Raw genomic sequence first — 12,207 nt, forward strand, 5'->3', positions numbered from 1 at the left:
CTGTGACTATTTGTGGGCATGTCTTTGTATAGACATTTGCTTTTTTTTTTGTCTTGAGTCTATTTCTGGATTGGAATGGCTGAATCATATAGTAGGTATATGTTTAACATTTTAAGAAACTGCAAAGCTGTTTTCCAAAGTGGTTGTAGCATTTTACATTTTTACCAGCAGTGGAGAGAGTTCCAGTTCCTTCTTGCCAACATACTTGGTAAGCTACGTTTTTAAAAAAATTTAGCCATTATAATGGCTGTGCCTCAATCTTTCTTCTTTCTTTTTTCGGTGCTTATGTTCTTACTGTCTTGCTTGCTTTATTTTTTTGGTGTATGTCTGTTTTTGGTTTTCATGACATTCACTTTTGAAGAGTTCAAGAAAGTCACCATGTAGAACAATTTGTATTCAGGAGTGTTTGAAGGTGTTTTAAAGTACACTTTATGGGCCCTTTTATTTTATAGTCTTTGGTAGGTAGTCAGTGACTACTTTGTGGATTCTCTGATTGTCAACTCCAGATGAGGATGGATACAAGGGAGGAGGCATCTGCCCATGCTGTAATAGCGAGATTGTTTTATGAAAATTTATTCTGGAAAAATAATCAGTATTAAACCTTAAAAAAAAAAAATTCTAATCCTATAAGAAAGCTCAAATTGGCCGGGTGTGGTGGCTCATGTCTGTAATCCCAGCACTTTGGGAGGCCAAGGTGGGTGGATCACGAGGCCAGAAGATTGAGACCAGCCTGGTCAAGAAGATTGAGACCAGCCTGGTCAACATGGTGAAACCCCATCTCTACTAAAAATACAAAACTTAGCTGGGCATGATGATGCGTGCCTGTAATCCCAGCTATTCGGTAGGCTGAGGCAGGAGAATCGCTTGAACCAGGGAGTCGGAGGTGCAGTGAGTCTGTCTCAAAAAAAAAAAAAAAAAGAAAACTCAAATTTCACCCAGCTTTGGACTTCAGTATAGAAGTGGAGTATCTGGAGTGGCATGCCAAATTGGGTTGAATTGCACTTTTATATGATACGCTTCACCCTCTTAAGCTAATGTGGCAACAATTTCTGAGTAAAAATGGCTATTTCTGCTGTAAGACCTCTCTCTTTTTTCCAAGGAAATCAACTAAGCAGAAAAATATTTCATAGGGCTAGAGTTCCATTTGCTTTATTTCTTACATTTTGGGCCCTGACTGGGAAGAAACAATGGCCTGTGAAATGTTTGACTCCATGAACATACCTTCCTTTTGACTAGCTCCCCCAGTAATGATGACCAGCTCTCTGGCATGGATGCCCTTTAGAAATATTGCCTTGTATGGTAGGATATTTGTAGATGAATTGATAATGATGGTAAGGACATTTGAATAATGCTCCCTCCCCGTTTTAAAGGCATACTTTGAGTCATAAAAGAAATTATAAAAGAAAGAAAACTAACAAACCTTAAAACATGAATAAGAACTTCTTTTCTTGTTTCCTTATTCCTTTTTCTTTTTTTAAGATTATAAATTCACAGTTAAAGTGAACCCTTGAAACAAATTAGTAGATATTTGAGGTTTAATATTTAAAACCTGGTCTCCTGGGGCTCTCAAGGCCACCTAGGGTAAAGGTCACCTTATGTATTAGGGTTCTCTAGAGGGACAGAACTAACAGGACATTTGTGAAAGGGAGTTTATTAAGGAGAATTGGCTCACATGATCACAAGGTGAAGCCCCATGATAGGCCATCTGCAAGCGGAGGAAGAAAGAAGCCAGTAGTGGCTTGGTTGGAGTCCAAATGCCTCAAAAGTAGGGAAGCCAACAGTGCAGCCTTCAGTCTGTTGGCAGAAGGCCCAAGAGCCTCTGACAAACCACTGGTATACGTCCAAGAGCCCAAAGGCCAAAGAACCTGGAGTCTGGTGTCTAAGGGCAGGAGGAATGGACAAAAAGCATGTACATGGAAGAAAGATGAAAGCCAGGAGACTCAGCAAGCCAGCTTCTTCCACCTTCTTCTGCATACTTTGTTCTTGCCTCACTGGCAGCCAATTGGATGGTGCCCACCCACATTGAGAGTGGGTCTGTCTCTCCCAGTCCGCTGACTCAAATGTCAGTCTCCTCTGGCAACACCCTTCCAGACATACCCAGAAACAATACTTTACCAGCTATCTAGGCATCCTTCCATCCAATCAATTTGACACCTAATATTAACCACATCTTATTTCTATTATATTCCATACTGCAATGAACCAGAAATCAGAAAAAGCTGTTTGGCTTATTGATATGGAATTTTAACAAGCTAGTCATCTTCACCTGCCTGGGATGGCCTTGACAACTGGAAAGTGTCAAATCTTTTTGGGATGCAGATGATCAGAGGAAAGCCTTAAACTCTAAGAGTAGTTGTATGACAAGAATAACCTCTTTCTATTGCAAGATGGATCAAATTTTCTAAATGGCAGTGGATCCTAATATTTCATAGCTAGAAAGGATATCAAATATCACAATAATAAAATACCTAACAGTTATTATTTTCTTCTATATCAGATGCTATACTTTGCATGCCTTATTGTATTTCATTCTTTTCAGCAGCCCTTGCCCTTTGTACTATTATTTCCCCCATTTTAATGAGGAGTCTAAAACTAAAAAGGTTAAGGAAGTTGATTAAGGTTATATAACTCATTTTCCTAACACTTTCATCTTGCAATTACAGGTTGATTAGATACTTTCAAGGTCATTTGTAAGTAGCAATTTATTAGAAATTATTTTTGGGCATGGGATTTAGGAAGCAGAAATTTCTGATTGCCTGACCACAGTTGTTGGTTTTCAGACCTTTCACTATTTAGTGTGCCTGCCGAGAAGTTTTTTTACCTATTGCAAAGGCTCCTAATACATGGAGACTCCAGAGCCCAGTTTGACTTTCCTGTGAGATACTTATTGACTGAGCCATGGAAAAATCTGTGTTGCTAAAGAAAAATTAAGTGATGTCTTGTGTGAATAAGTCTCCTGTTAGTTGCTGAAGTAGGGGCTTAATGCTTGTTAGTTTTTTTCACCCCGCTCTGTAGGTCATGTCTATGTTTAATGTAGTGGCAGGCAAGAAAAATGATAAAGAGAGAATGTGCAGGCAGAACAAATAATTTGTCAAACAACTTCCTCTAAGCATTAAAAATTGATTAAGATAAATTATATCAAGTGTCCTGCCTTTAATATGAGAACTTCATTAAAGATAATAAAGCTTTGATTAGCTTTGCTGTGGAAGATAATGTTCTGTAGGCAAATGCAGGATGCCTCCTGGCCTTAGCTCATGTTGCTTTTAGATCTTGGTGATGGGTGCTTCTCTATTCCCCTTAATGTAAAAGTCCCATAGACTGTGATGGTTGTGAGAATTGGCACTCATAGGTATGCTCAGGTTTCGAGAAGCTTCCAGTAGTAGCAATATCACAAAAAATAGCAATACCAAAAAAGCATTTTTGGTAAGTGAGTAATAGTAATAGCTTTTCTTTGCTCCAGGTTTTGGGCCATTACAACTCTGTAACTTGGTTATAAGGCAAATGATAATTCTTATTTGACAGGTAAGGGGTAAGAGCATTAGAGAAGTTAAGTAACATGGCCAAATAACTTTGCTACAATGTGCAGAGATGCGACTAAACTCCAGGTCTGCCTAAACCCAAGTTCTGTTCCCTGAATGGTTATGCTGTATTGTGGCTTCTACTTTACAATGCCTTGAATAAAACATAAATGGTACATTTACTTAAACATTTCTCCCTTTTAAACAGAAGTTTGTTCTAATTTTCTAAGTCATAATTAAGCTGTCATGTATATAGGAAATTACAAGTTTGAGATAAATTATAGGTGCAAACAACGGAAAATTAAAAATACATATTGCATTAGTAAGGATCTCAGCAGGAAAGAGATGGCATATTCATATTAGGTAATTTGAGAAGAGTTTAATAAAGGGATTATTCTAAGAGTATAGGTGGGATCAATGTCTTAGTCTGTCAGGCTGCCATAAGAAAATGCCAAAGACTGGGTGGCTTAAACAAAAGAAATTTATTTCTCGCAGTTCTGGAAGTTGGAACTCTGAGGTCAGGGTGCCAGCATGGCTAGATTCTTAATGAGGGCCAACTTCTGACTTGCAGATGGCTGCCTTCTTACTATATTCTCAAACAGCAAGAAGAGAAATGGGGGGAGACAGGGAGAATGAGAGAAAGAGAGAGTCAAGAGACAGAATTGAGAGAGAAAAAAGGGGGAGAGAGAGAGAGAGAAAGAGAAGAGAGGAGAGAGAGAGAGAGAGAGATATCTGGTGTTTCTTCTTTTAGGGGCAGTAATTCCCTAATGAAGATACTACCCTCAAGACCTTTTCTAAACCTAATTATCCCCCCAAAGGCCCCATTTCCTGATACCATCACACTGTGGGGGTAGGGCTTCAACACAGGAATGCTAAGAGGACACAATTCAGTCCACAACAATTAGGAAAACCACAGGGAATACTTCAGTACCCTGGGACTGGAAACATTAGGGAGTTATTGTTAGACCTGAAGGAACTAGAGAGGGTTTGACTACTTCTCTGGAAAGACAGGAAATGGATGCGGTGTGGGCTACCTGATAGGACTTTGAACCCTAGCTGGGGCATGCAGCCAGCCAGCAGCAACACCATCCTAAAGGGAGTGGGGCCTCCACTCTTCTGCCTCCGTCTGATTTCCCCCTGTGTTTCTCAGTGATGGATGCTAACTGAAAGCTAGAGAGAAAAGAAGCCCATTGTTGTTGTTGTGTTTACTGCTCTGGTTGTCATCTTATTTTCCTTTAGATACCTGGAGAGATTGTACTTCCTTATCCCATTACAATTGTGTGGGGTCACATGGTTTGTTTCAGCCAATAAGTTGTGAGAGAAGTGACAGGCACTTCTAGACAGAAACAGTTAATTACTGATGTAACGCAGTCTTAGACTATTTTTTCCCATTGTCATAATGATCAGCAATATTTAGGATGGTTGCTGCTCTGTCAGCTGGTACCAAGAGTAAAATCGTGGCCATGTGGGATGAGAAAGAAACAGACCTTTGTTTGTAAAAGTCTCTTTGAGATTTTGGGATGGTTTGTTACCAGAATATAACGTGTCCATCCTGATGCTCCTTATTTGCAGGAAGAATGAACAAACTTGTCCCTTTTAATTTGGACAGAACATTTGTAGAGCCTGTGATTACCAAAGGAGCTAATTTACATAATTTTGAAACTTTAGCTAGTCAGTGTGTCCTTGTCATGACCTTAAAATTCACAAGTTTAATATTATATTCTATCTCACAGTAGAAGGATTTCTAAATATAACTCTTATTAATGCCAGTGCCTCTTTGCTTATTGGAATGACACTCTAGCCCTTGAAATTGTAAGTTTGAGTGAGAACAACGCATGAAAGACAGATCAGAATCAGGCAGGCAGCTTCTCCTGGGAGGATAAGAATTAATTTGAGTTTTGAATTTCTTCTTTTGATATTCTATTATTCTCAACAATAGTGAGTAATTTTAAGATGGAGAATTGAAGCTGCCTAGGCCTGTTCTATTTTCTCATGTCTAGTTCACTCTTGTTATTCAAATGTGTCTCTCATTTATTACTTTTATTTCTTGACAAATAGGCCTATAGACATGTACATTGCTTTTGTCCTGAATGTTAAACAGGAAGAAAAAGATTCTCAGCACAGCAAATTTACAAGAGTGTGAAAATTCAAAGTTGAGTGCCCCAAACCAAGACCATACTTTAATTGCCTATTGTACTTCATCTTGCTTTGGGGAAGGATATATATATATATATCCTTATATATATATATATCCTTATATATATATATCCTTATATATATATATATCCTATATATATATATATATATATATATAAAATTTATTTCATACATTTAAAGTTAAGCCAAACTAATACAAATATTAACCACCTACAACTGTTAACCAATTTGTGTGTGTGTGTGTGTGTGAAATTATTTTGGGCACATACTACTGAAGGAATCTTTATCTATCAGTTTTAGTGAACAATTCATAAGCTTACTGCTTATCCCAGAGTGGGGGAAAGTGGGATCAGATATGAATATGTACTTCTATATCTTGTCCACTGTGTCTCGCAACATTTTAGCAGCCAGCTCAAGAATCATGTATGCAAATAGCCAAGAATTTCAAAATGAGCTCTAGGATGTATGAAATATAAAAGGACTTTTCTAAGTGACATTATTACTGAAGATTAATGGATGAATGCGTGCCTCAAAAAAGGATGAAAAGTAATTAGAATCTTACTGATTACTGGCTCAGAGAATAAAATGATCAAATAAAATTGGGGTGGGAGAGTTGTGAATAGTGTAGGGAGAAATCTGGCTGCTATATAAGAAATGGACTCTGGAAAAGAGAAAGACTATGTTTGTTTTGTTTGGTGCAGTTAGTGGAAAAGGTCTTTGGAAGAGGGTGTTGTTCTTGTGGGGTTCATACTTTAAGAAACCCAGTCAAGTCAATTCTTGTGAGTTAACTTCATTACATCCAAACCTGACTTATTAGACTTCATATATTTTTAAAAAAAGTTTAATATTTTACTGATAGCAACATTTGTCATATATTACCACATCAATTATTTTTTAAAAAATCACTCATTTAATTCACAAGTTAAATTGCATATAGTTATGAGGGGAAACATGATTTTGTGATATATGCATGCATTGAGGAATGGCTAAATCCAGCTATTTACCAAATGCATTATCTCACATACTTACCTTTTTTTTTTTTTTTTTTTTTGCAGTGAGGATACTTAAAATGTACTCTCTCAGCAATTTTTAAGTATAAAATATATTATTAGCTAGAGTTGTCATGATGTACGATGGATCCCTCTAATTTATTCTTCCTGTCTAATTGAAATTTGATGTCCTGTGGACAACTCTGCCTGACCCCAACCCACACTGCCACTCCACCAATTTTTGATACCCATCACTTTACTCTCTGCTTTTGTGAATTCCATGGTTTTAGATTTCATATGTAAATGAGATCATGTGGTATTTGTCTCTTTGGTCCTGCCTTATTTAATGGAATGTAATGTCCTCTTAAGTTCATTCAGGCTGTTGCAAATGGCAGGAATTTCTTCATTTTTTTAAGGCTGTATAGTATTCCATTGTGTATGCACACTACATTTTCTTTATCCACTCATCCGTTGATGGACACTTAGGTTGATTTCATATCTTGGCTATTGTTAATAGTGCTGCAATGAACATGGTAGTGCAGGTGTAATTTTGACATTCTGATTTTATATTCTTTGGATATATACCCAGTGGTGTGATTTATGGAACATTTGTATGGTAGTTTTATTTGTAATTTTTTCTGGAATCTCTGTACTGTTTTTTACAATGGCTATACTAATTTACATTCCTATCAACAATGTGCAAGGATTTGCTTTTTTCTGCATTTTTGCCAACTCTTGTTATCATTTGTCTTTGTATTATTATTTTTTATTATACTTTGAGTTCTGGGTTACCTGTGCAGAACGTGCAGTTTTGTTACATAGGTATACACGTGCCATGGTGGTTTGCTGCACCCATCAACCTGTCACCTACTTTAGGTATTTCTTCTAATGTTATCCCTCCCCCAGTCCCCTACCCCCTGACAGGCCCCGGTGTGCCATGTTCCCCTCCCTGTGTCCATGTGTTCTCATTGTTCAACTTCCACTTATGAGTGAGAACATGCAGTGTTTACTTTTCTGTCCTTGTGATAGTTTGCTGAGAATGATGGTTTCCAGCTCATCCATGTCCCTGCAAAGGACATGAACTCATCCTTTTTTTATGGCTGCATAGTATTCCATGGTGTATATGTGCCACATTTTGTTAATCCAGTCTATCATTGATGGACATTTGGGTTGGTTTCCAAGTCTTTGCTATTGTGAATAGTGCCATAATAAACATACGTGTGCATGTGTCTTTATCATAGAATGATTTGTAATCCTTTGGGTATATGCCCAGTAATGGGATGGCTGGGTCAAATGGTATTTCTAGTTCTAGATCCTTGAGGATTGCCACACTGTCTTCCATAATGGTTGAACTAATTTACACTCCCACCAACAGTGTAAAAGCTTTAGTTTCCTGACTTTTTAATGATCACCATTTTAATTGGCATGAGATGGTATCTCATTGTGATTTTGATTTGTATTTCTATAATGACCAGTGATGATGAGCATTTTTTCATATGTCTATTGGCTACATAAATTTCTTCTCTGGAGAAGTGTCTGTTCATATCCTTTGCCCATTTTTTGATTTTTTTTTTCTTGTAAATTTGTTTGACAAATGGGATCTAATTAGACTAAAGAGCTTCTGCACAGCAAAAGAAATTCTCATCAGAGTGAACAGGCAACCTACAGAATGGGAGAAAATTTTTGCAGTCTATGCATCTGACAAAGAGCTAATATCCAGAATCTTTTGTCTTTTTGATAATGGCCATTCTAACAGGTGTGAGGTGGTATCTTATGTGGTTTTAATTTGCTTTTTCCCTGGCGATTAGTGATGTTGAACATTTTTTTTTTTATGTATACCTGTTGGCTATTAGTTTATCTTCTTTTGAGAAATTTGTATTCATGCCTTTTGCTCATTAAAAAACATCAGGTTGTTTTCTCACTATTGAGTTGTTTGAAGTCCTTATATATTTTGGATATTAACTCCTTGTGATGTGTATGGTTTGCAAATGTATTCTCCCACTCTTTATGTGAGCGCTTCGCTTTGTTGATTGTTTCATTGCCTGTGCAGAAGCTTGTTAGTTCAATATAATACCGTTTGTCTATTTTTCCTTTTGTTGCCTGTGCATTTGGGATCGTATTCAAAAATCATGCCCCAACCAGTGCCATGGAGCTTTTTTTGCTATGTTTTCTTCTAGCAGTTCTACAGTTTTGAATCTCACATTTAATTCTTTAATCATTTTGAGTCAATTTTTGTGTATGGTGTGAGAAGAAAGTCTAATTTCATTGTTTTCCATGTGTATATGCAGTTTACCCAGTACCATTTATTGAACAGACTGTTCTTTTCCCATTGTATGTTCTTGACATCTTTGTTGAAAATCAATTGATCCTTCACATTTGGATTTATTTCTGGGCTATTTTATTCCATCAGTTTGTGTGTCTGTTTGTCTACAAATACCAGGCTATTTTGGTTACTATAGATTTGTGGTAGCTTTTGAAATGATGCCTCCAGTTTTGTTCTTTTTGTTGAAGATTGCTTTGGCTATTTGGGGTCTTTTGTGGTTCCCACAAATTTTAGAATTTTAAAAAATATTTCCATGAACAATTGCATATATTCTCACTCCCATGTCACACAGAGCTATCTTTTGAGAAATTCACACCAATGACTTACTTTTCTACCTTAGTTCCTGCCATCTTTGCTGAATGCTCTGTTAGGGAGATAGAAATAGTTGTTAGATAACACAGATGGCTAGACAAGGGACTAGGAAACATATATGGGGCGAGGAACTGAGAACTATGTATGGGATAAATATGAAGGGAATCTGACATTTCCTAGCTGGTTCTGGATTAAAAATGAATAGAGAGGTGGGTGGTTTAATACAAACTTCTTATACTAAATGGCCTCACTTTAGGAAAGCATAAATACTGGGAAGAGAAAGATAATGTAGACCTTTTAGTTCAAATTTGTTGTTGTTGTTGTTGTTTTTTTTTAAAGATCTAACAGCTGTTTACAGTTATTACCACAGTCTACAGAATATTCTACGGCTGGGAAAAATAGAACCAGCATGACTATGCTATTGCAAGTAATATTACCTTTACCTTCTAGTTTATGATATTATGAATATTTGCGACAAGCTCTTGTCATTTTAGATAACAGATGGGTGCTTCTCTTGGTAACTTTAATGCCTTTGATTGGCTGGGCTTGTACATGTTCTTTATCAATATATATTACATAGATTTAGTGGAATACTCAAAATCATTTCTCTGTCTTCTTTTTAGAAGATAAAAAATACATAAGCCTACTCCTTTATATCCATAAAACAACATAATGTTGACCATCTACATTTACAGTATAATATTATTGCTGGTCAAAGTATTATTGAAGCCTCATAAGATTCTGAGCCACTAAGAAAAATTAAATTATGCTAGGTATCTATTGAGTGTATTCAGAAATTGTTGCATTAAAAGATTTTCTGCCTTAATATTTAGCTAATCAGATAATTTAATTAACCATAGTTTCTCAATGTTTGAGATTTCTGTATAATGCAAAATATTTAGATTAGCTGATAAAGTATCCAATTAAAATACAAAATGAAGTTTTAGATTGTAGCACACAAAGTATATATCTAACCAGTTACTTATTGTCATTAAAATATGTTTAAAAGTAGTTGTTAAATGTATTTTTGTCACCAATTTTAATTCTTGTAAAATGAGGCAGCAAATGCAGGCATTCATTTGCTGTACTGAAAACAGCCTTGAAATATCGGCCAAGAGGGTGCATAATCTTTCATCTATGAGTGTTTTAGTTATCTCACCACTCTGATGTTAGGAACCCAAAAATCAGAGTTCTACAATAATTATTTGGACTATAAAGGCAGATATTGTTTCTGTTTTTAGTCTTTTTCAAAATGTGGTGCTCCGTTGACATGGGTTTCGTAGCATGTACTTTGTTAAAACTTACTTTGGAGGTGTAGTCGGAAACTGTGATAGTCGTATGGGGATGGCTTCTTACGACTGTGTCAGGTACTATGTGAGAATGTATAAGGTGAGTTCTTGATGAGTCGTGTTTGAAATACATTTGAAGTAAAACTAGTTTTAGTCAGGAAAATGAAACGGATACATTTGGTGTTTGGACATTTCTTTGCTTTGAGACAGGTCTGTCTGTTATTAACTCTTCGCTTTTGGATAGGTCTTTCTCATATTAACTCTAAAAGAGAACTTCTTTATAAGAGCATTTGAATTAAGGGGAGGCAGAAGACAGTTGTGGTCCAGTAATACTTATCCCACGTGAGATTCTGGAAAAACCTGGACTTTTTTTTTTGTCTACATAAAAATGGACTTTGATTGATCATTGTTGCATTAAGTAGACAAATTCTCCAATGTGGATGGGTCCCATGAGAATGAAATAGAAGAGTTGGGCTCATGATGAAAATTAAGCAGATTAGCACTTGGCAAATCGTCTTGTTTGTTTTGAAAATAAGTAACAGCTAGATTCATTGTTCCCTTGGCCTTTTCTTTTCCATCCCTGATAGATTGATGTGTCCATCTGTCAACCTGAAGAAATAAAAAGACTGTGCATCTATAATATGTGTGTGACTATTTGACAACTGTAAGTGAAGGAGATCTGTTTTTTAAGAATCTTTTGGAAAAGGTGCCCAAAATTTCCACTGAACTGTTTTTTCCTATCGTCTCCCTTCCCCCAAGTAAATGAGTTAATAGTGGAACTTTTTCTTATAATCTACCTCATGGAACACTAAGACGAGAAAAAAAAATTAACTATGTTATTTCCCCCTTTCATTTCATGTTGCTTTTTGTGGTAGATTTATGGTGTGCTACCCAAATTTCTTGCCTGTTCTTCCCCTTTTCCTTGGCATTTGCTACATTTAACATCAAAGCACTCATTCATTTAGCTGTTATTTTAAAAATTGAATTAAGATTTATAGTACACATGTTTACATTATTTTCTATTTTATTGACAGCTCACAGCTGAGTGCCTACCAAGGAATTACTTTCACCTAAGGCGAGTCTTCTTGCCCAAGAGTATGTCTCCTTTTCAGGAACATCCTATCCAAAGGCAGGCCAATGTGGGGCATAAGGGCTTGGCCCCCTTGCTTTTATTTGGTACATTCCAACTACAGAGGACCCCATGGTATCAACTGAGGTCTCTGTCACAACTCCATCACAGTTCAAGTTCTCGTTTTATCCAGGACTCTATCTTTCCCATCACTGCTCTTGGATTTTATTTTGAAAGTATTTCTTAATAAACCACTTGAAAACCTTAATCTCAGAGTCTGTTTCCTAGGAAACCTGACCTAGGACAGTTGGTATCAGCAAATTCTAAATGACGGTTGTACTCTTAAATGAGATCCTGGAGACAGTTACGTGCAAGGCAACTGACAATAAGGACACCATTACTGGTGGTATGTGGAATGTAAATAGCTTGTGGCATGATATAGCAGTCCAGTTATTCAAACTTCCATTGGTAGTAAACCAAGATCAGATGCTGGTAGAAGGAAATAAACTACAAGATTCAATATTTTCCAGTATTTAACAGGTTTTGGGGA

General features: G+C 36.6%; 1 long non-coding RNA gene across 1 annotated transcript in view; it reads left to right on the top strand.

Moving 5' to 3' along the window:
* LOC117064554 overlaps nt 1–11,858 on the top strand; it is a 35,419-nt gene extending 23,561 nt beyond the window's left edge. Inside the window, exons 3-4 of the long non-coding RNA XR_004429527.1 lie at nt 11,176–11,252; nt 11,623–11,858. This is a non-coding gene — a long non-coding RNA (uncharacterized LOC117064554). The remainder of the gene's footprint in view (nt 1–11,175; nt 11,253–11,622) is intronic.
* Nucleotides 11,859–12,207: the final 349 nt, after the last annotated feature.

The sequence above is a fragment of the Trachypithecus francoisi genome, unplaced genomic scaffold (assembly GCF_009764315.1).
Source record: "Trachypithecus francoisi isolate TF-2019V2 unplaced genomic scaffold, Tfra_2.0 Lachesis_group2, whole genome shotgun sequence".
NCBI lineage: Eukaryota > Metazoa > Chordata > Mammalia > Primates > Cercopithecidae > Trachypithecus > Trachypithecus francoisi.